The following is a 24534-nucleotide window of genomic DNA, read 5'->3' as shown; positions in this document are numbered from 1 at the left end:
AGCTTGCAACTGGCAGGCACAGCTGCCCATGATGAAACAGAGAAAGGGATCCTGAGATGAACGTGTCAGGCGTGTCTGAGCATGGGACACTGTGGTTCAGCCAATTGCTCTTGTCAACCAGGACTAAACTCCCTGCTTTCTGGTGGAGACCATGATCCACCTACGGCAGTTCACCAGGCTGGGAATTAAACTGAAGCGTGAGGCAACGTGAGGACAAGCCAGGTACCAGGACAGAAGAGTGCAGTCAGCAAGGAGATCGGCTCATAAAACCAGGGTGTAATCATTGTGCACCAACTGCAGGACAGCCCAGAGTAAGAGGGGCGGTGAGGAGGGAAGAGGCATATAGTAGAGGAGGTTCTTGATCTAGTCATGGAAGCCACTGCTATACAGGTCAAGAGACTGGGGCAGGGGGAAGATGTTTTCTCTACTGGGGAAATCTAGAATCAGTAGAAAAGGAATAAAGATTGAGCTGGGCTTCCCAGGCGGCGCAGTGGTAAAGAATCTACCTGACAGTGCAGGAGATGCGGGAGTCATGGGTTCAATCCCTGGGTCGGGAAGATCCCCTGCAGAAGGAAATGATAACCCACTCCAGTATTCTTGCCTGGGAAATTTCACGTATGGAGGAGCCTGGAGGGCTATAGTCCGTGCGGTCCCAGAGTGTCAGACACAACTGAGCACATACATGCATGCATAAGGGCTGAGTTTGTAAGAGTTTCTCCAAGAAAACTCCCCCCTCTCTGTCACTCCAGCAGTTTCAGAGAAATGGATACAGGGGCACATCAGGATCAGTCCATCAACCTCATTACCAATAAAGCTGGATCGGAAACTGTGGCTGGTACCTAAGGTCACAACCAGGCACCCGACTTCCCCACACCCATCCCAAACTGCAGGTTTCACCCCAAGGCAGAGGAACAGCATGCCCTTTTCAGTTGCCCTAAGTGGCAAAGAACAAACCCAGCTAATAGCAGACTGGGCTGACAGCAAGAAAACCCAGGGGGCCTGAGCCACACGAAGTCAGTGACTCCCCCCCTACCCAATTAGGCAGTCAAATAAGCCCCCCTTTCCTCTGGGAGGGGGCTGGAAGGAAGGCTGAGAGTTCCCTCCTCTCCCAGTATTTCCAGCAGGACAGATGTTTCTATTTTATGGCTCTCAGTAGATATGCTTGGAAAAGGAAGAAAATTATTCTCCTTGCATTATACGGCATTTACTGTCAGATTGTACACTGTGATATTTAGAGGAAAAATTCTAATTCCTCAATGAGCTAGCAGTAGGCCTAAAGGTCATTTGGTCCAGGAGTCTTCACATTTTTTTTTTTTTTTACTTCAGTTGCTGAACGCTTTCTTCAAATATAAAACACAAAAGATAGAGCTACTTTGGCTGAAAAGTAAGAGGTGTGGAAAGCACAGGCTGAACCCATGAGGACATTCCATCCTTCCTCAGCAGCCACTCTAAGGTAACTCAGAGGAACCCTAGGACTTCATACTATAGTTTCTAAACCTCTGAAATGGTCTACTGTGTGGGAAATGCTAACTAGAGAAGTTACGTGACTGCCCAAAATTGAACAGTTGAGTCAATGGGTGAGATGGAGCTACTAGAATCCACCGTGGCATCCTTCATCATAAGGGCTTGAAAACAACACAGAGACTTTCGACTCACTTGAAAGGCATTTTTCTGAGTACTGGTCTCACTTCTTGTTCTACTACCAGGCACCCCATCTAGTAATATCCACTGTTCTTAGCAGAAGCTGTACTTAGCAGAGGGTTCACAATGAATGCTGCTATTGCTGCTGACAGAGAGCATGACCAAAGGGTAAATAATTATCATCAGGATGATTCAATGGGAGGAAAAAGCATAAATGGAGCTTCCGAGGTGACCTCCAGCACTATAGTTTGAATCTGTCTTTCTGTCTGTCTCTCCTTTCCAGAAGGGAGCATTCAACAAAGAAAACAGATGTTTGTCACAATAGGGAGCTGCTGGTCCCCACTATAACCCTGGACTTCCATGAGAAAGGGGTGGTGTGGGGGTATTTCTAATCCAGAAGGATAAAAACTGTGTGGCTAACGAAGACAGAATTAGGTTGAATCATAAAATAAAGTGAAATGAAAACACTGAATCATATGTTTTTATAAATCACAAATGGCTAAACATTGGCTCTTTTATATATTTCAAACTCTATTTCACTGGCCTGATCCCCAACCAACTTGGACCTTCCAGTATTCCAGGGAGTGGACTCTGGTCCATGCTCATCCCTGAATCCATTAATACTTCTTAACTTAGGGCCAGGGCCAGAAACAACAATGTGGCCTTTGATGTTAAGTTGAGTGTGTTTCACCAAGGACAACTGTGTGTGTCAGAGGCATTATCTCATGCCGTCCTGCTTCCCAACAATGGTTCCTGTTCATTCTCCTCCTTCCCCCAACCCTCAGTTCATACCCACACAGCTACATCATACAGAGACCATCAAGTGATTTCATACTGACCAGTTAATGATTACAATGCAGAACAACTTTCACTACTGTCAGAGGTCACAGGAAAGCCAGAGTTTGTATCTCTGCATTTGATCACTTACCCTTCCCAAGAACATTATCTAAAGTATGCAAAAACATGTTTATTTCTATTATCCCCTCTTAATTATATCCAGGATATAATCCCTGCAAAATACCTGCACAGTTTAAAAGGCCACTCAGTGAGCATCAAGGGAAATCATATCATCACATGTTGGCAAGCCAGAATATCACTATTACTAAACTTACTTCACAAAACAAAGTGGGAGTGAAATCCAGGGGAAGGAAATTTCAAACATCAAACAGAATTGATGGGCTTATCACTGTTGCACTACATTACAGGGTGACCTCTGCAGACTGGAAATTGGGTTACATCAACAAACCTTTCACTTTAAAGTGTGAGATGAAAGAGGGCCTCCCCTCACATTTTGCAGTATTATTGGCTCAGGTTTAAAGAAAGTATGCAGCCAGGTACCCAGGTCACATTTCAATTTGTGATATTGACATGGATGTGAAAACCCAAGCCTTTGAAACTGAGCCTTTCATATGTCTAACAAAAACCTGAAATGCACTCTGCTGCAAAGACCTGAAGGAGGGAGAAGGTAAGATGATAAAGCGGAAACCTTTACACATGAAACTTTTCTGAATTCTCCTGCCATGGGCCGCATCAAGTCTGCTAATGTGGAGCTTAGTTCGGATAATTGACATTGGTTTGTTTGGTTTTCCTCGATATCAAGGCTCACCTGCCTTGTAAAGATTCCAAAAAGTCAGTGATGTGTTGCCAAAGCAAGGAAAATTATTTAACAGAATCAACCCTCCTTAAGATCAATTCAGTGATAGTCCCCAAGTGCCACCCCATGCAATAGTACTATCTTGTCATTTACTTCTTTAGCTAACCTGATTTCTCTATTGCCTCAACAAACACCCCAGCAAGCAGTGAAGGGCTCATATATTAGATGCGAGCTTCACTAACCCTCTGCCAATGATTTCTGTAATTTTTTCTACAATATTCCAAAAGGAAAGAGTCTTTGCCTTGTACTTAAAATGTTTGCATTTTTTAACCTAGAGCCTAACAGATACCAAGCTATATGGCTCATACTCTGGTCTAATCAATAGGTAGATATATAGCAAACAGAGAAACTACAAACAGAGGATATCCTAACTTCCTATAAATCATTTTAAACACGATCTTAAATTCTGCCCAGTCATGACCTTCAGATTAAGGTATAGGAAGGGTTAAGAATTATATCACAAAAAGCATTTGAACTCCTTTTAAACAGGGATGAAAGGCGATCGGCTAATACATGATGATGCAAAACAACAGTAAAATACAAAAATGCCCAAATATGTTTAAAACCTTGAAAACATCTCCAGCCCCAGGTCTTTCCTTGGCTTCCGGCCAGGCCCTGGTCCCCTTTACCAGGAACAGAACTCCAGGATGCATTACTCTTCCTACTTCTTCATAGTCTGCTTCATTTGGCAAAGGACCTAAACCTAACCACAACAGTTAAAAATAAAGGCTTACATTCTACTATAAAATATACAAATCATGAAATGTATACAACTAACAAAAACAGTCTCAGTACTACTTGATGAGAGGAATTTTGTGTGGTTTTTTTTTTTTTTAATTCAACATTCCAGTAATGTGAAACCACTGTTTAAGGTAGAAAATCATTTTTCAATCTCAGGAAACATCGTTACTAGCTGCCAAAAGTCGATCCATATAATAAGGACTATTTGCTAATGCTGAACACCTGCACTTTTATACCTCGCCTCTCAGGACAGCTGTAGCTGAGTCTTCGGGTCTACCGATACGGCAGCCAAGCAAAAACACAAAACTGTAGATAAGAATGCTTGCTGAATTAACCATGCATGCATCTCCACTGAGTCTGGTATATTTATTGGTGAACTCTGATAGTCATTAAATACAATAAAGAACATACAAAATACGTCCGGGATAAGGATCCCAGCTGCTAGAAGCTTACATCTTGAGGTGGTAGGATACACAAATCAAAACATACTAAAGGTATAAACATATATCATGCTTATGGAAGCCATGTGTAAATATTTATTTCACTTCCCATGGTTAGCTTTAGCTCTTTTGGTCTCACTGTTTGATTTTCTGACTTACTAGGTTTAATGGAAAAAGACATCCACCGGAAGTTGGAAGAAGGGTTCGTTAAGAAGGTCCAAGCATTGCTTTAAATTCTCCTGAATTGAAGTCTTTTTAGCAAGCATCTTAAGGAGAGTTTATACATTCTCACATACTTGTTTAAACACAGTGTTGAATCGTTATAGCTTTTTCACTGCAGTGGTCCCTTATAACCAATCAAGCAAGAATCAGAGAAAGAGGATTTTCATATTATTATTACAAATAATAAAAATACCTACTAAGAGCCAGAAATGGAATAAAGTCCTTTATAAACATTGTCTTTAATTCTTACAGCATCTATATCAGGCAACTTCTTTTGTCACCAGCTAGCACTGGCATTTTGCCAGGTATTGCACTGGAGAGGATGTAGTTAGGAGAGTAGATGTGGTACTGCCCTCACAGTGTACAATCTAGTCAGGAAGACACATATAACAAGAGTGTGAGAAATGGAATATTTCCTGCCATATCAGTAAACAAAGAAAGTTACAGTCATCAGCAATGGCAGGCATCACTAATGGTGAGCTGGTGAGCCCTGAAGGCACTCAGGAAAGAATACCTGCCATCTAGCAGCCATCAGACTGCAGCCACCTGCTATGGTGAGCCCTACGGAAATTCAGAATTTGAAAACACAGAATTCTGGCCCCAGAGAGTGGAGGTTCATATCAAAGGAATGATTCCAGTGAGCTCAGACTCTTGAATCTTCCCACACATAGAAAAGAACTAAATTCCTTAACTTGGGATATATGGTTTCCTTTAATTAACAATATTTTCATGTTCAGACTACCTGCCATTTGTTGCAAAATTTCCCTCTCCTCACCTCCTCAGAGCAGCTTTCTCAGGGTTACTTGAGACATTGTGTCCTGTGTTTGAAGTACTAAAAATTTCTGCTGAATAAGAGATAACTCTCAACTTTAAGGTTGCAAATATTTTTTAAGTTGACAAGTACTATCAAGTGAAATTGGGGCTATTACTGAGCAACTGAGTATGCTAGGGAATGCAAGCTAGACTCAGACAAATGGTACAAATTCTGAAGATGGCATCAGAAGATGCAGAAAAATAGTTTCTGAGTAATCACATTCATCCCCAAAACTTTAAGTCAGCCCACTGTTCACTCAATTCAATCTTTATATCTTGATATTTATTTTTTAAAATAATTTTTTAAATTTATTTTTGGCTTATTCTCTAGTAGTGGCAATTGAGGGCTATTCTCTAGTTGTGGTGCACATGTCCTATCTATCTCGAAAGCAAATCACTCCCTTTTCCTTCACCCAACTATGACATGTTTATCTCCATCACCGTTCTCCAATTTACACCCCAGGCACTGCATCCCTACTCCATTCTCTTCCTGATGTGTGCCCCATTTCCCCTTCTCCCTTACTGATCTCTGGAAGACCTTTACACAGTAGGATTTAACGACTCCTCAAGGCAGAAAGGTTAAATTCACATAATTCTCTGACACTAGGTCCTTTTCTCACTCGAAGCAGAAAAGAACTGCTTTTCTCGAAGCAGTTAAATGAAGCTTTCATCACATTGGGACATGAATGTACCCAATCGATTATTTTGGTCTTGAGGTTTTTCAAAAGCAGGCACCAGCAAAGTGCCAAAATTAACACAAAGTGCCAAATTAACCAGAATTTTTTGATACACACATGACGGGTTATCAAATAAGAGTGATTCAGTCATAGCTTCTCTTACTTTCTTCCATCAAGAGGTATTTCAGAATCCAAGTGTGAGTCATATTGCTCAAGGGAAAACCTTGAATCTACTTTAATTTTTAAAATAAATCATTCTACAAAAATTTCATTTAACTTGTTGTTGTTCAGTCACTAAGTTCTGTCCAACTCTTTGCAACACCATGGACTGAGCACGCCAACCTTTCCGTCCTTCATTATCTCCCAGAGTTTGCTCAGATTTATGTTCATTGAGTTGGTGATGCTATCTAACCATCTCAACTTCTGTCACCCTCTTCTCCTTTTGCTGTCAATCTTTCCCAGCATTGGGGTCTTTTCCGATGAGTCAGCTCTTTCCATCAAATGGCCAAAGTATTGGAGCTTTAGCATCAGTCCTTCCAGTGAATATTCAGGGTCGATTTCCTTTAGGATTGGTCTCCTTGGTGTCCAAGAGACTTGCAAGAGTCTTCTCCAGCAACACAGTTCAAAAGCATCAATTCTTCAGTGCTCAACCTTCTTTACAGTCCAACTCTCAAATTCTTACATGACTACTGGGAAAACCATAGCTTTGACTAGATGGACCTTTGTTGGCAAAGTGATGTCTCTGCTTTTTTAATGCTGTCTAGGTTTGTCATAGCTTTCCTTCCAAGAAACAAGCGTCTTTTAACTTCGTGGCTCCAGTCATCATCTATAGTGATTTTGGAGCTTAAGAAAATAAAATAAAATCTATCACTGCTTCTAGTTTTCCCCCTTCTATTTGCCATGAAGTGATGGGACTGGACGCCATGATGTTAGTTTCTTGAATGTTTTTTTAATGTTAATTTTTAAGTCAACTTTTTCACTTTCCTCTTTCACCCTCATCAAAAGGCTCTTTATTATGCTTTCTGCCATTAGAGTGGTATCATCTGAGCTTCTTGATATTTCTCCCAGAAGTCTTGATTTCAGCTTGTGATTCATCCAGCATGGCATTTCACATGATGCACACTGCATATAAATTAAACAAATAGGGTGACAATACACAGGGTCGTACTTCTTTTCCTATTTTCAACCAATTAGTTGTTTCATGTACAGTTTTAACTGTTGCTTCTTGACTCCCATACAAGTTTCTCAGGAGACAGGTAAGATGGTCTGGTATTACCATCTATTTACGAACAATCCACAATTTGTTGTAACCCACAGAGTCAAAGGCTTCCATATAGTCAATAAAGCAGAAGTAGATGTTTTTCTGGAATTCCCTTGATTTCCATACAATCCAGAGAAGCATGACAATTTGATCTTTGGTTCCTCTGCCTTTTCTAAACCCAGCTTGTACATCTGGAAGTTCTCAGTTCACATACTGCTAAAGTCTAGCTTGAAGGATTTTGAGCACCACTTTACTAGCATGTGAAATGAGCACAGCTGTCTGGGAGTTTGAACATTCTTTGGCACTGCCCTTCTTTGGGATTGAAATGAAAACTGACTTTTTCCAGTTCTGTGGCCACTGCTGAGTTTTCCAAATTTGTTGACATATTGGGTGCAGCACTTAAACAGCATCATCTTTTAGGATTTGACATAGTTCAGCCAGAATTCCATCACCTCCACGAGCTTTGTTTGTAGTGATGCTTCCTAAGGCCCACTTGAATTCACACTTCAGAATGTCTGGCTATAGGTGAATGACCACACCATTGTGGTTGTCTGGGTCATTAAGACCTTTTATGTATAGTTTTTCTATGTATTCTTGCCACCTCTTCTTAATGTCGTCTACCTCTGTTAGATCCTTACCATTTCTGTCCCTTATCATGCCAATCCTTGCATGAAATATTCCCTTGATATCTCAGTTTTCTAGAAGAGATCTTTACTCTTTCCCATTTTATTGCTTTCCTCCTCTTATTTGCACTGTTCATTGAAAAAGGCCTTCTTATCTCTCCTTGCTATTCTCTGGAACTCTGCATTCAGTTGGGTATATCTTTCCCTTTCCCTCTTGCTTTTAGCTTCTCTTCTTTCCTCGGCTATTTGCAAAGCCTCCTCAGACAACCACTTTGCCTTCTTGCATTTCTTTTTCTTTGGGATGGTTTTGGTCATTGCCTCCTATGCAATGTTATGAATCTTTGCCCATAGTTCTTCAGGCACTCTGTCTACCAGATCTAATCCCTTGAATCTATTTGTCACCTCCAATGTATAATCATAGGGGATTTGATTTAGGTCATATATAAATGGCCTAGTGGTTTTCCCTACTATCTTCAATTTAAGTCTGATTTTTGCAATAAGGATGATGGGCTAGGCCACAGTGAGCTCCAGGTCCTGTTTTTGCTGTATAGAACTTCTTGGAAGAGCAGAAGGCAATTACTAGTATCTCCAGAAAGAATGAAGCAGCTGGACCAAAGTGGAAACAATGCTCAGTTGTGGATATGTCTGGTGGTAAAAGTAAAGTCCAATGCTGTAAAGAAAAACACAGCATAGGAATCTGGAACATCAGGTCCATAGTGAAAACGAAGTCGCTCAGTCATGTCCGATTCTTTGTGACCCTAGACTGAAGCCTACCAGACTCCTCCGTCCATGGGATTTTCCAGGCAAGAGTACTGGAGTGGGTTGCCATTTCCTTCTCCAGGGGATCTTCTCGACCCAGGGATCAAACCTGGGTCCCCTGCACTGTAGGCAGACACTCTTACTGCCTGAGCCACCAGGGGAGTCCATGAATCAAGGTAAACTGACTAGTCCAGCAGGAGATGGCAAGAATGAACATCGGTATCTTAGCAACCAGTGAGCTAAAATGGCTGGGAATGGGTGAATTTAATTCAGATGACTGTATTGTCTACTACTGTGGGAAAGAATCCCTTGGAAGAAATGGAGTAGCCCTCATACTCAACAAAAGAGTCCAATATGCAGTACTTGGGTGCAGTCTCAAAAACAACAGAATGTTCTCAGTTCGTTTTCAAGGCAAGCCATTCAGCATCACAGTAAAGTGAATGCCCCAACCACTGATGCTTGAAGAAGCTGAAGTTGACCAATTCTATGAAGACCTAGAAGACCTTCTAGAAATTACACCAAAAAAAGACATCCTTTTCATCACAGGGGATTGGAATGCAAACAAGGAAGTCAAGAGATACTTGGAGTAACACGTAAGCTTGGCCTTGGAGTACAAAATTAAGCAGGGCAAAGGCTAACAGAGTTTTGTTAAGAGAACACATTGGCCATAGCAAACGTCCTCTTTCAGCAAAACAAGAGACGACTCTACACATGGACATCACCAGATGGTCAATACTGAAAGCAGGTTGATTATATTCTTTACCTAACTAGTAGTTAACAATTATCTATGCTTATAAACCACCTTACATCTAAGGCATCATGTTTACAAACCTGCTACCAAAAATTACTGCAAGATATTTGAAGGCAAGGGCTACTCACCTTGCCTTCTAAAAGCAACTGACTCTTACTTTTAAGGAAATTTACTATTTGATAGAGGTAAATTACTGAAATAGGGACCCACTTGAGCTTTTGCTGTGGCACATTATCGGAAAGTATGAGTAGGTTTGATAATATGTAATGCACATGTGCAAGTATTTACTCCACACCATTTTCTGAAAAATTCAAGCAGCATCACCACAAGTAACAATAATGCTATCAAATACTTCCAAACATTCCCCAAAAGTCAGAAGGAGAAACACCATGATACTAAGCCCCAGGTAGGAAGTATCTTTCATGCTGTTAGCATAAGAATCAGTTAGCAGGGAGATGTTACCACTGTTGTAAAACTAAGAAATCACAGAGATAAATGGATTAGAACATTTGTTGGGGTCCTCAAACAGTGGCAAACAGAAAGAAGCCAAGCTCTGGCATTCCTAATAAAGGACCATCACACTGAAATGGGGACAACCACTTTTCTAAGGTTAGTGAGCCATGGGCTACAGTAGTTTACTAAGGTCTGACATTAAAGAATTAACAACAAATATACCAGAATTTCTATTTCTGGGAATGGCCCAGAGTCTGGAGCCATATAAAATTATCCCAGGGCTGAGTATCCCCCATTCACTATTAAACACTTATTTTTCTATTACCTTTCAGAGATGCTGGTTCCTATGGCTCAGCCACACTTTTGGATGCCAGATACTACGTTCAAATGCTTCACTGGAGGTGCCGGACGTGACAAGACTATAAAGGTTCTGGCCTGCCGCTCACTAGGTGGTCAGCTTCTCACTGAGTCCCAGTGCAACTGTGTGAGTCACGGAGGCTATTTGGCTTTTCCTGCTCTTGATGAATAGAAAGAGGAAACTGGGTTTAGAAGTTAAAAATATCCATTATAACTTCCCTTTTAGTGACTTTTCTCTGGAGTGAAACAGAATTTCATTCATCAAACATAAATGGAAAATGTGTGCTTCATCAGGTATCCTTACATGTAATAAGTAGCTCCCCTGTTGGGTTGCTCACCAAATAAAATTGGAAATAGCTTATTTCAAACTTTGCTGGATCTTATAGGCCAGTGCTAACAAGTCAGCACTCCTTTCATTATCAGTATCTACCTTTGTGAAATCCCTGCCAGGACAAGGAGGAATTAGATTTATATATCCTTCATGAATACTTTGGAGGCATCCATGTGGCCATTACTACATTAGGACCAAAAGTCAGGCTCTGACTAATTAGAATGAGTGCAGACTATATTACTGTGGTGGTAAAATATACATAATGCAAGATTGACCCTTTTAACCATTTTAAGTGTGAGATTCCGTGGCATTAAGTACAGTCACAGTTTTGTGTAACCGTCACTATCATCAATTCCAGAACTGTTTCAGCACCTCCCAAAGAAACTCTGTAGCCATTAAACAAAAAAAGGGTGGATAGGGAGGTGGGAGGGGGGACCGGGATGGGGAACACATGTAAATCCATGGCTAATTCATTTCAATGTATGACAAAAACCACTGCAATGATGTAAAGTAATTAGCCTCCAACTAATAAAAATAAATGGAAAAACAAAAAACAAAAAACTCCTCTTTCTCCCCCACCCCAACTCCTAGTAATCTCTACTTTATTTTATGCCTGCCTCTATGAATTCGCCTACTCTATTTACTTCATATAAGGACTATAGGGTTTTAACATCTGTAATTATTCCATACTCCTGCTCATCAAAAGGTGAGTCTAATTTCTCTTCTCTTAAATATGAGTCTGTCTTAGTGACTCATTTCCAAATAATAGAATGAGTTTAAAATGGCCTTGAGAAGACCATAATTCAAAAAGGTACAAGCACCCAACTATTCACAGCAGCACTATGTACAATAGCCAGGACATAGAAGCAACCTAAAAGTCCAATGGGAGAGGAATGGATAAAGAAGATGTGGTACATATATACAATGGAATGCTACTCAGTCATTAAAAAGGAACAAAACTGGGTCATTTGTAGAGGCCTGGATGGACCTAGAGACTGTTATACAGACTCAAGTCAGAAAGAGAAAAACAAATATTGCATATTAACACATATATGTGGAATCTGAAGAAATTGGTATAGATCTTATTTACAAAGCAGAAACAGAGACACAGACATAGAGAACAAATACATGGATACCAAGGAGGAAAGGGGAAGTGGGATGAATTGGGATATTGGGATTGACATATATACACTACCAATATTATGTATAAAATAAATGTGCTTCCCTGGAGGTTCAGATGGTAAAGAATCTCCCTGCAGTGCTGGAGACGCAGGTTTCATCCCTGGGTCGGGAAGATTCCCTGGAGAAGGGAATGGCTACCGTCTCCAATATTCTTGCCTGGAGAATCCCATGAACAAAGGAGTCTGGTGGGCTATAGGGTTGCAAACAGTCAGACATGACTGAGTAACTAAGTATACACACACATACATAAAACAGATAACTAATGAGAACCTACTGTATAGCACAGGGAACTCTACTCAATGCTCTGTGGTGATAAAAATGGGAAGGAAATCCAAAAATGTGGGGATATATGTATATGTATAATTGATTCACTTTGCTGTACAATAGAAACTAATGCAACATTGAGAAGCAACTATACCCCAATAAAAATTAATTTTATAAGGGTATCATTTTCCTGGCTGAAGGTGCATATGACCTCAACATATACACTGACAACAGACTCCATATAAACACTTGTATGCATGTCAGTTCATTGAGGACAAACGTTAATATGTTCAAAAACATTGAGCTGAGTCTGTCTATTTCAGTGTAGGCCTGCCTTTCTGCAAAGAGGTCAGATTCTGCAAATCGGATGTATCATATATAGAAAGTTTATAATTTTTAAAAATGAGATATTATCTTTTAATCCTTAATATTAAGATTAAATAGATTTAAAAATAAATAAATAAATAGATTTAAAAGAAAAAGTAAAACAGATACTTTTCAAAAGAATGCAGATTTCGGTTTTATTAAAATATGTCTTTACAGGCACTCAGAGACAACATTACTGAGTACATTTTCCAGGTAATTCAAAGAATGTATAAGACACTCATAATTCTTCCTCTAGCTAATTTTATAATATTCTTAATATAGTTATTTTATAACATGTGAAGAAACCTGTATAAATCTGTCTCTCTCTGATTCTCTTTCCATCTCTCTTTCATGGTTTTTGAAGATATTCTCCTAGAGATACTTTAAAAAATTTCCTTGACTGAAGAAAACTCCCATGACAATGCAGTCTGTATCTAGACTTACAAAATGTGCAGGTTACTAACAGTTATTTTAGTGAAATTTAGAAGTGCTATTGCCCTTAAATTCCAAGAGAACTCATAAAATAGTCATTGTTGTTTAATATTTTTAAGTGAGAGATTCTAAGATTCTAAACCTCTTTTAGGAAGAGGCAAAGAAACACAAGTTGTTTTTTCAAAAATTTGTATGTGACATAAAGTCAACACTAAATGTTTTTTGAATGAATTAATATGATTTTACAAACCTACATGCAAGAGGAGTTTCCTCAGAAAATTAAAACTATAACTACCATATCATCTGGAAATTCCACTTTGGGTGTATATCCAAAAGTAACAAAATCACTATCCCAAAGATAGCTGCACCTCCACATTCATTGCAGTATTATTTACACAGCCAAGACATGGAAACAACCTGAGTCCACCAATGAAACAATGAATAAAGAAACTGAATACTATCCAGTCACAAAAAGCAAGAAGTTCTACCATATGTGACAATATAGATGGACCTTGAGAACATTACGCTAAGTGAAATAAATCAGAGAAACACAAACACTGTGTGATCCCACTTATACGTGGAATTTAAAAAACAAAAGAGATCAGAGTAGTGGTTGTCATAAGTGGAAGGTGGTGGATGGGGAAATAGGATGAAGGTGGCCAAAGGTACAAATGTCCATTGAAAAGAGTATATATTTGAATGTTGCTAAGATTTGTGTCTTCCCTGGTGGCTCAGATGGTAAAGAATCCGCCTGCAATGTGGGAGACCTGGTTTCGATAGCTGGGTTGGGAAGATCCCATGGAGGAGGGGTGGCAACCCACTCCAGTATTCTTGCCTGGAGAATCCCCATGGACAGAGGAGCCTGGTGGGCTACAGTCCATGGGGTCACAAAGAGTCTGACATGACTGAGTGACTAAGCATAGCACAAGGTCTTAATTGTTCTTATCACAAAGAAAGAATTGTATTTATGTGAGGTGATGGATGTTAACTAAACTTGTGGCAATCATTTCATTATATAAACTGGGAAAAATTCAAGAAAAAAAAGGTTCAAATCCACGTAGCAATAAGGCAGACCTCTATTTTCCTAGAAAAAAAGAGAGAGCCCTGTCCATGAGCAAGGGGATCTCAACTCACACTCTATCCGGGATTTTGAGATGAGACAGGACTTAGGTCTTAGAAATGATGAAGAGCTATAGGAAGTATCTCATCCAAGAAATCCATGGTATTACCTTCCTGATTACAAAAAGAAAAAAACCGAATCACTTCATCCTTCACATAGTTACCCAGATCCAATTCAGGTCATGGATCCTATCACAAAAAGGGCTCTTTTGCCAACATGTAGACCAACTGCTGATCAGGTTCTTTGATGAGTAAAAACAACCTCTTGAATGTTCAGTCTGTAAAATTAAATCACAACAGCTGGTGACAAGGACAAATGTCCCATGGTAATCTGAACTTTCTTCCAGAATGCAAATTATGTTCAAAATCCATAACGTGCACAAACAGACAAAGTTAGGAAGAAAAGGTGTTATTAAATATAAATCAGGAGTGCCTGTTGAAGGCTATATGGTTTCTTGTTACATAGAAATAGTGCTGAGAGAAACAGAGAATCAACCAGAGAAAAGCTACATGATATACCTATGTTCCCATCCGTGCTCATGATAGCAAATACTGTTTCCTGTTTTCACACTGTGGTTCTTTCCCACCATCCGGGACCATGGGATTATGAAGATCAGAGGCAGTGGGGTGAAATAAAACAACTCTGGACTCTGCAGTCAGACAGATTTGGGTATGAAGGTCAAGTTAAACATTTACTAGATAACCTAGGTCAAATTAAACAGCCACTCTGAACCTCAGTTTTCTAATCTATAAAAGAGAGAGATTAATGACTGTCTCACAGATATTTCATACGAAACAAATGAGATTTTCCCTCTCTCTCTGACACACACACCCACATGCACCCAAATATCCACACACACCCCCCAAGCAATTAATCAACTCCCATTCTGTTAGCTCAGAATCTTATGTGTACTGTATTATGTAAGTTTTTAAATATTTTTTACACATTTACCTTCTTGAGTAAACTGAGGGTTCTTCGGGGACAGAGCATATATCTCATTATCTTTCGGTCATGAAGTTTCAGAAAAGTTTTAGCATAGAGAAGGCAGTCAAAAATAAAATTTGTTTTTGACTTTGATTTTCTTACATTCCCTGTGTTCATGTCACAAGAGCCCTCGTCTCCATTTAAGATAGAAAATGAGAACAAGAGAGACACATCACCTAAGCCCCAGCATTACAATTGTGCACATGCAAGATCGTTTCACCACAAATGATGTTACTATAAGAGACCTGCTATTTCTAGTTTCTACTTATCCTTGTTTTGTGGTTATGCCTTCCTTCCTAAGAAATAGCATCTTGGTTCTCAGATACTGAGTGAGCCACTGTGAACAGAGAATAAGGATTCTATGTGTGAACTGAAGAAACAAGAGATAAAGAGGAAGAAGTTCTCCCCCATTTCCTGAGACCCAGCATGGAGCACGACAAGGGGCTTCCTTCTTCAGCATGACCTGACACACAGCTGGCATCGGAGAACTCCAGGTTTGGGCGAAGGCCACGGGAGGAGCAAAGGGGAAGAACGGGCGAAGTGAAGGGGTGCAGGCAGAGAAGGGGTAGAAGGAGTAGTAGGAAGTAGGACTGAACTGACTGACTGAGGGGGAGGTAAGGGCCGATCTGTGCCTAAGTGTAGGTTTAAATGGAGAACCGGAAGCCAGAAGTCAGGGGCGGGGGGGCATAGAAAGGCTACCCCTGACATCTGTCTCCTCTGAAGTGCTGGGATTTTATTTGCCTCACTGAAATGGGCCTCAAAAATTTAGATATGGTTTTTCTCAAACTCTGCAGCTTCTCATTCTAAGTCTGCAGTTCACAAAATGGAGCTCCACTTATGGATTGGCATCTTTTAAAGGGTCATAATATTTTCCTCTCGATATTTTGCATGTAATGTCAATTTATATTTGCATAAAATATATAATCCAAATTCACAAGATTGATATCTCATGATATGTACATAATCTGATAGATGAGGCAGTCTTGAACTCTGATCACCAATGCTAAACAATTTCCAGTTTATTTTCAAATAAAGTTGATTCCCCACTCAGTTTACTACTGACTATGTGACTGTGGACAACACAGTCAAGGTCAAGGTTAATAACAACCTTCTCAAGGTCCTTCAAAATTGACCCCCTCCTCCTGCCACACTCCCATCCCCTGGTACAGCAACATATGATTCCTGGAGGTCCCCAAAATCATATTCTTAGCTGTAGTTTCAGAGTCCCTATACCTCTGGACAAATTGAGTGCACCTTCAAGGCTATCCTCAAAGGTCTTACTCTGAGCACCCTAAGAACCTTCAGGAAGGCAAGAACAGAGAATCTTCTCTCTGCCTTGGTTTATCACTTGCCCTCTATAGGAGGGACACTGATTACAAATGATTGGGTGAATTATTTCAATCTCGCATGTCCTGAAGTGTGGCCCACGGGTTCTTTCTTTCTGCATAAATACATCGTTCACTGATTTAAACCCCATAAACTATGCTCAGTAAGCACGAGGTTGTACTTGACTGGACTCACACAGAGATAAAGAAGACCTAATTCCTGATCTTACTGAGATCATCATTTAGTAGAAGATGAGAAAACAGAGGAGCAAATGGGGGCGAGTACTATGGTAGAGAAAAGCCAAGGGTGTTGAGAAATGACATGGAAGGAACAAGCCCCAGCAGAGAGGTCAGGAGGAAAGGAGGGAGGGGCTCTGGAGCAGTATCTTCAGGGTGAGGACCCCTGGGGCAGAAGGAGCAGGGGGGTGGCAACCCCTGGGGCACAGAGAGAGAACATGTGCTCTGGGACCAGATGCTTTTCCATGAGAACATAGCACAGGTGGTAAAAGGAGCAAGATGAGGGTTTTCAGTTTTGTTCTGAAAAACTGAACTCTATTCCATGTACAACTGGAGATTATCTGGGGTGGTTAGAAGCAGAGACCTCTTAGCAGGATGCTGTTATAAAACATGTGAGAAATGAGGAAAGCCTGAATGAAGCAGTGACACTGAAGAAGGGAGGGTGGATTCAAGGAAACTGTTTTAAGTTCCCTCTGGGGATTTCCCTGGCAGTCCAGTAGTTAGGACTCTGCTTTTGCTGCCGTGGTTCTGGGTTCAATCCCTGGTTCCTGGTCAGGTAACTAAGATCATGTAAGCCACACAGTGTGGCCAAAGAATAACAACAACAACAAAGGTCATAATAGTTCTCTCTCTCTCTTTTTTTTTGGATGCACAACATGTGGACCCTAGTTCCCTGGCTAGGAATTGAACCTGTGCCTCTTGCAGTAGAAGTACAGAACCTTAACCACTGGACCACCAGGGAAGTCTCCTCTCTGTATAACTTAATGACAGGTTGAATGTGGAGACTAAGAGAGACCCGAGTCAAGGGTGACCTCTTTGTTTCTGACCTAAATACTTGTTACTATTGAGATAGAGAAAGAAGGGTGGATTCAGGGGGTGAGAGAGGGAAAGATGATGAGTTTAGTTTGGGACATGTTTGCGGTCTTGTGGAGCACCCAAGGAAGAATTTCCCAATGACACATGACTATAGATATCTGGCATATAGTAGGGACTATGGGACTGAAGACGAGAAGACGGGAAATGTTGTCATGTATGGGGCTGCTGAGTGTTGTTTACAAGCAAAAGAAGGATATATAGAATAAGAAGTCGATAGTATACATTATGACTACATTGGAAATCTATTACAAGATGATCAGAAGCAGGAATCCTAAACTTTGATGTGCCACTTATTCCCAAGCTCTACTCTTTACCTTCAAACTCCTATGATGAATTCCTCAAGGAAAGACAAGCTTAAGGATCAAGAACCAGGCTAACATGTATTCTTTCTCACTGTAACCCTCTACCACTGTGCCTTCACCAGTGTAGAAAGCCCTGGGGTGAGCAAGACTGGACCATCCATGCTCTAAAATCAGAGGCAGATGCAAAGGACCTACAACACATATAGTAAGCTAGTAGGCTGCTCAGGCCATTTGCCCTATACTGAAACACAGGTCATCTGACCACTCTGGCATCAAGGGAAACTGTGTCAAAGGAAAGGCAGACTGAGGCCAAAAAGAAGACAAAGCAAGGGGTTTTGCAGTGGCCTAGAATGGAGACTGCTTAATCCAGACCCCAAGGTATTCACAGGACTACGGTATTTCCCCAGCAGTAATGCTCCAAACCCATATTGTTCCCAGTTTCATGGGAGGAAGAGAGGGATTGACTCAGGGTAATAATCAGGAGATAGATAGACAGTGAAAGAATCTCCTGCACCTGGTTCTAATAAATGTCACTGCCCTTGATCCCACTTAATCATCCCTCTTCCTTGGGGATGAAGTTAGGAGTCAGAAGTTACTAAGACTTGCCAAGAGCTCACATTGAACCCTAAAGGCCAAACAAAGGACCTTGATAAATATCTAAATTTTAGGGACTGACAAAACAAAGATGAACTTTTAAGGAGGTGCCTCAAAAAGAAGGAAAAGTAGGAGAGCACATTTCTAGAAATGATGGAAGGGTAGAATTTAGAAAGGACAAGCAGTCAAGAGTGTAAAATGCAATTGGATGTAACAACCGGGGATCATAAGTGGCTTCAGTGACAATGGTTTTCAGTGGAGTAAAGGACCAGAACCTCTGACGGTGGCATATAGGAATGCACACGATTCTTATATATGCAAGATCTGCATGGGTTATAGCCTGAACTGAGAATTCCAATTTTACATGACAGCTAGCCACCAGTCCTTGGAACTGGCTAATGGCCAAGTTATAACAGAATTCTTAGCTGAGTTAGAGGGTACCTCGATAACAGAGTCTTTGCTTAGTTAGCGCCCAGATGGCTCACTTGAGTTTCTGACCACCAGATGGTGAAGTATCACAAGAGTGTTCTAGTTTTTGATGAGCTGTGAACCTAGACATTCTCCTTTCCTGCTCACCATTTGGACAAATGTGGGTTAGTGTTTCTTTCAGAGCTGTAGATGAATAAACTTTTTTATCCTAAGTTTCCTTCTAAACAAAGATGAGAAGATAAAAGAAGGGTTTATGGGACATCAAACTCAACATATTCAAAACTGAACACACACACATGCACCAGCAAAGAGACAGAAAGAGCCAGAGAAAGAACAAATCACACCATCTGGTATTAGATTAAAATAAAATACCTACAGTAAAGTTATACTAGTATTAATTTTGTTGGATGATTGGAGTCCTAGATTCAAGTCCCAGCTGTGCTACTGACCAGCTACAGATCTTGGGCAAGTCACTTAATCTCTCTTAGTTTCAGCTTCCTTTTTGGTGAAATGGGCTGATAATGACACCTAACTCATAGAATTGTAAGAATTCAGTATAAGAACACATACACATAGAACAACTCCTGGTGCAAAGTAAAGGCTCAATAAATGTTATCTACTCTAATTACTATGGGCTTCCCAGGTGGCTCAGTGGGCAAAGAAACCACCAGCAATGCAGGAGATGCAGGTGTGATCCCTGAGTTGGGAAGATCCCCTGGAGGAGGGTATGGCATCCTACTCTAGTATTCTTGCCTGGAAAATCCCATGGACAGAAGAGCCTGGTGGGTTACAGGCCACAGGGTTGCAAAGAGTCAGACACTACTGAAGCGACTGAGCATGCACACACTAATTATTATGGAACTTTAGAATCTGGCTGGGCCTCCAGTGGATCATTATGGACCTCCATACTAATTATAGAATATGTACTATTCAAGATCATTGGCATTCACAGAACACATATAACATAAACACCTATACATATGCATATACATATGTGCCTCCAAAAAGGCAGTCTCCACATTATAAAGAGCTTCAATCTAAAAATATATTGATAAGAATGTTCTTTGATCCTAGAAATGTTTCCCCCTCACAGAAACACTGACTATAATAAAAATATTCACAGAATTCTAGGACCCAAATTAACTTTATAAATGATGATACTTAGAAAAATTTAATATAGTGAAGTGAAGCTTCAGGGGAATAAGTGGATACTGAGAAATTACTGGTCCAAGATCTATTCTAGTTCCCTCCTATTTAGCAAGAGACTGGAGAGCTGAAATTTATGGAGGGGGAGGGGTAATCCAAGACACTCTTGTAATTAGGGTTCCAGGCAAGACTTAGTTCTTTGTTTCCACCAATAAGATGAACTTAACAGAAAATTTTTAGTTTGAATACTGAGTTACATGGGGAGAGAAGCAGAATGCAGAGCATCCCACTTTCTAGTGGCCCCTGAACTTGGTCCTTCCTGGCTCAGTGTGCACTATTGCGTTCCTGAGGGCTGAGGGCGGCAGCAGAAACAGCCTTCCGGGAGCAATGGCTTCCTTTTTATTGGCTTCCTACAGAGGGGATGCTGGCTTCTTTGACTGAGTACAGCAGATGCGCTCTGGAAGCTTGTGTCTAGGTCAGCCTTCTAGTCAAGCTCTTCCAAGTTTTGAAGCACCTAAACCCCTAAATAAAATCTGTATCTACAGATGTAGAATCTAGAGAAATGCTACCGATGAACCTATTGCAGGGCAGGAATAGAGAGGCAGATGTAGAGAATGGACAGGTAGACACGGGAGGGTGGTGAATTGGGAGAAGGGAGTTGACATATGCGCAGTGCCATGTGTAAAACAGACAGCTAGTGGGAACCTGCCATATACTGCAGGGAGTTCAGGTCAGTGATCTGTGGTGACCTAGGTGAGTGGGATGGGCAGGGGGAGGAGGTGGGAGAGAGGCCTTACAGGGAGTGGCTATATGTATACATGTAGCTGATTCACTTCATTGTACAGCAGAGAGTGACACATCATAAAGCAACTACAGCCCAATTTTTTTAAAAGTTCTTCATCTACTTAAACCAGCTATAATTGATGTTTCTGTCTTCAGTGGAACCCTCCTTGAACAAGAGAGATGAGCAACGCAAATGCAGCTTTGGACCAGGGTTCAGGCACTTTCATGCAAATCAGACTTGCTGAGATCCCTGCATTAGAGTTACCTGTGCTGATTCCCATTGCTGAACTCTCTTCACTTAAGAACCAATAGAAATCAAGGATATTTGCATAAAAAACCACACATGGGGTTAGGGTGGAGGAATGGAGGAGAAGGTGGAAAAACAGAGATATTCCAGAGATAGAAAAAGAGGTAGTTTTAAGTACTGTGTGTTAGTTTCTCAGTCATGTCTGACTCTTTGCAACCCCATGGACTGTAGCCCGCCAGGGTCCTCTGTCCATAGGATTTTCCTGGCAAGAATATTGGAGTGGGTTGCCATTTCCTCCTCCAGGGGATCTTCCCAACCCAAGAATTGAACATGGGTCTGCCACATTGCAAACAAATTCTTTACTGTCTGAGCCACCAAGGAATCTCAGTTGTATGTATTGGTTGCAAGTAATGAAGCTATTTGAAAGATAGGCACTACCTGTAATGGAAATATTTAAGAAACCACTTTGGAAAAGCCAAGCTTTTTGGATTCTACCCCAAATTAACTCAATCAGAACCTATGCGAGGTGACACCTAGGAACCTGGCAACAGTGATGGGGAGTGACGTTTAGGAATCAATACCATATCACAAGCATGTTAACAGAGTCAGTGTCAAAGTTTTTGCAATATTCACTTTCAGAAATAATTTAGAACCTGGAAGGAGAAAGATCACTTTATCTTGGACAGATATTTCCTTTTGGCTTAGAGTTACTGATGTTAGAAGGAGCAGGGCTTGCTGTCAGGTGACAGCTCCCCATTCAAGGTGACAGAAACCCTAGTGTGTGCTGGACAGCCTGAGGGCTGTGGATGTCTCACCTGATAGGAACCACTGACTTAAGGAGAAATTAAACAGCATCCTCTGATGATTCAACCCTCTCTGCCTGATCAGTGGTTCCAGATAAGCACCATGGGGATGTTTTGCATTTATGGTTATTGAGGAAAGATATTTTCCAAGTTGTTGAATTGGTGCTAACCACCTAGGCACACTGTGCTGAGCACTGGCTTTGAATTAGCCCATTTAAACAACAAAGCACAGTAAATGTGGGTATATAATCACTCAATATAGTCAACACTGATAACATAAAAATCAAAAATCTAAAAGTCAGCAAATTGCTATATTCAAATGAATACAAGCTACATGTTTTCCCTTTGTGGATGTGAGAACTGTGCTCAACCCTTCAAACATTTCAAGAGCTGACCTGCCACCAAACCCCACAGAGGACTTCACCACCTGGGGCTTGAAGTTACCTCCACTTTCTTGTCTATATGCTTTTCAATCTTCATTAAAAGCAGGAGCTGGATAACAGGCCTCTTCCTTTTGGCATTTAGAAAGACCTCTGTAAAAATAAATGGAAAAAAAAAAAAAGAAAGACCTCTGTTTCCATGTCCTTTTTTAAATGTATAAATAAACCTTTATTTCATTAAAGTACTCCCCAATTTTTTTCCAACTCAAAATGGGCCTTCCTAAGTATGATTGCTTTTTAATGTATTGGAGTACAGCTGATTTGCAATGTTGTGCTAGTTTCAGGTGTATAATAAAGTGACTCAGTTATACATATACCTGAATCCACTCTTTTTGAGATTATTTCCCCTGTAGGTCATTACAAAGTGTTGAGTAGAATTCCCTGTGCTATCCAGTCGGTCCAAGCAACAATACACCGAAAAACTGGACAAGCTAGAAGTGGACAAGTTCTTAGGACGGTACAAAGTTCTAAGACTGAACCAGGAAGAAATAGAAAATATGACCAGATCAATCACAAGTACTGAAACTGAAGCTGCGATTTAAGAACTTCCAAGAAACAGAAGTCCAGGATTAGATGGTTTCACAGGCAAATTCTATCAAATACTTAGAGAAGAGCTAACACCTATCCTTCCTAAACTATTCCAAAAAAATTGCAGAGGAAGGAACATTCTCAAGTTCATTATGCAAGGCTGCTATCACCCTGATACCAAAACCTCACAAAAATATCACAGAAAAAAGAAAATTACAAGCCAGTATCACTGATGAACATAGACACAAAAATCCTTAACAAAATACTAGCAAACAAAATCCAACAACACATCAAAACATACCATGATCAAATGGGACTTATTCCAGGGATGCAAGATTCTTCAATATACATTTATCAATCAATGTGATACACTACATTAACAAACTGAAGAATAAAAACCATATGATCCTTTCTTTTCTTCTTATAAGAGAAACGTATGTCAAAAGCTAAGGAAAACTGGAAAAGTAGAATATACTCATCATATTACCTTCCTCCCACTTCCAGTGTTGAAACCATTTGCTATTTTGAACGAATACTAAGAAAATAGGCTGATGGGATAATTTCAACTAGTAATATAAAGGGAAAGAAAGTGATATGTTTTGAGCTTTTTCTGAATGCCATGCACTATGGTAGGGAATTATACATATCACACAGAACAGAATCTAAGGGAAGACAAACAACTTGCCACGGGGCACATAAGATGTCAAATTAGGATTAGGGCCATGCCTCTCTGGACCCTTTCCCCACAAACTTGCTGATTATTGTTTAAAGAAAAAAATAAAGAAATGTTTATTTAGCATACTTCATTTAGAAATACAGATACCCAGGTCCACTCACATATCTTTAAATGACTCAATTTCATTCCTTTTTATGGCTAAGCAATATTCCACTGAATATATATACCAACCTTCTTTATCCATTCCTCCGTTGATGGATATTTAGGTTGTTTCTATGTTCTGACTACTGTAAATAGTGCTGCAATGAATATTGGGGTGCATGTATTTTTTTGAATTATGCACCCAGAGACTGTCACACAGAGTGAAATAAGTACAAAAGAGAAAAATAAATATTGTATATCAATGTATATATGTGGGACCTGGGAAGATGGTATAGATGATCTTATTTGCAAAGCAGAATTGGAGACACAGACACAGAGAATAAACATGTGGACCCCAGGGGGCAAAGAAGGGTGGGATGAACTGGGAGATTGGGATTGACATATATACACTGCTATGTATGAAATAAATAATTAATGAGAACCTACTATATTAGGTTTCCTACTGTATGAGGAAACTACTTGGTTTTCTGTGATGACCTAAATGGGAAGAAAATCCAAGAAAGAGGGAATATATATATATACCGCTGATTCACTTTGCTGTACAGTAGATACCTACACAGCACTGTTAAGCAACTATACTCCAGCAAAAATTAATTTTAAAAACATAAGAAAAAAGAATACATGCAAATTAGATCTGTTCTTTTTTTTAAATTTACTTATTTTTAATTGGAGGATAATTGATTTATAATATTGTGTTGGTTTCTGCCATACATCAACATGAATCAGCCGTAGATATACATATGTCTCCTCCCTCTCAACCTCCCACCCCATCTCACCCCATCCCAGCCCTCTAGGTTGTCACAGAGCACCAGTTTGAGCTCCCTGAGTCATATAGCAAATTCCCACTGGCTACCTATTCTACATATGGTAGTGTATATGTTCCCATGCTACCCTTTCAATTAATCTCACCCTCTC

The 24534-nt window shown here is 40.3% G+C and overlaps 1 protein-coding gene across 23 annotated transcripts in view; it reads right to left on the bottom strand.

The window, feature by feature from the left end:
• Positions 1-24534, bottom strand: part of SUGCT (succinyl-CoA:glutarate-CoA transferase) — a 782676-nt gene that overhangs the window by 267874 nt on the left and 490268 nt on the right. Inside the window, exons 13-14 of one of the 23 annotated variants that reach the window (XR_011487396.1) lie at positions 22258-22346; positions 10361-10552 (exon numbers count right to left, since the gene is read on the bottom strand). The exons of 19 other annotated variants lie outside the window; for them this stretch is intronic. The gene's annotated coding sequence lies outside the window, so the exon portion shown is untranslated. The remainder of the gene's footprint in view (positions 1-10360; positions 10553-22257; positions 22347-24534) is intronic. 3 more of the 23 variants (XR_011487385.1, XR_011487386.1, XR_011487398.1) reach the window with 3 other exon arrangements.

Source organism: Odocoileus virginianus, chromosome 1 (assembly GCF_023699985.2).
Source record: "Odocoileus virginianus isolate 20LAN1187 ecotype Illinois chromosome 1, Ovbor_1.2, whole genome shotgun sequence".
Lineage (NCBI taxonomy): Eukaryota > Metazoa > Chordata > Mammalia > Artiodactyla > Cervidae > Odocoileus > Odocoileus virginianus.
The sequence above is the reverse complement of the archived record's forward strand: the minus strand, read 5'-3'. Positions and strand labels throughout refer to the sequence as shown.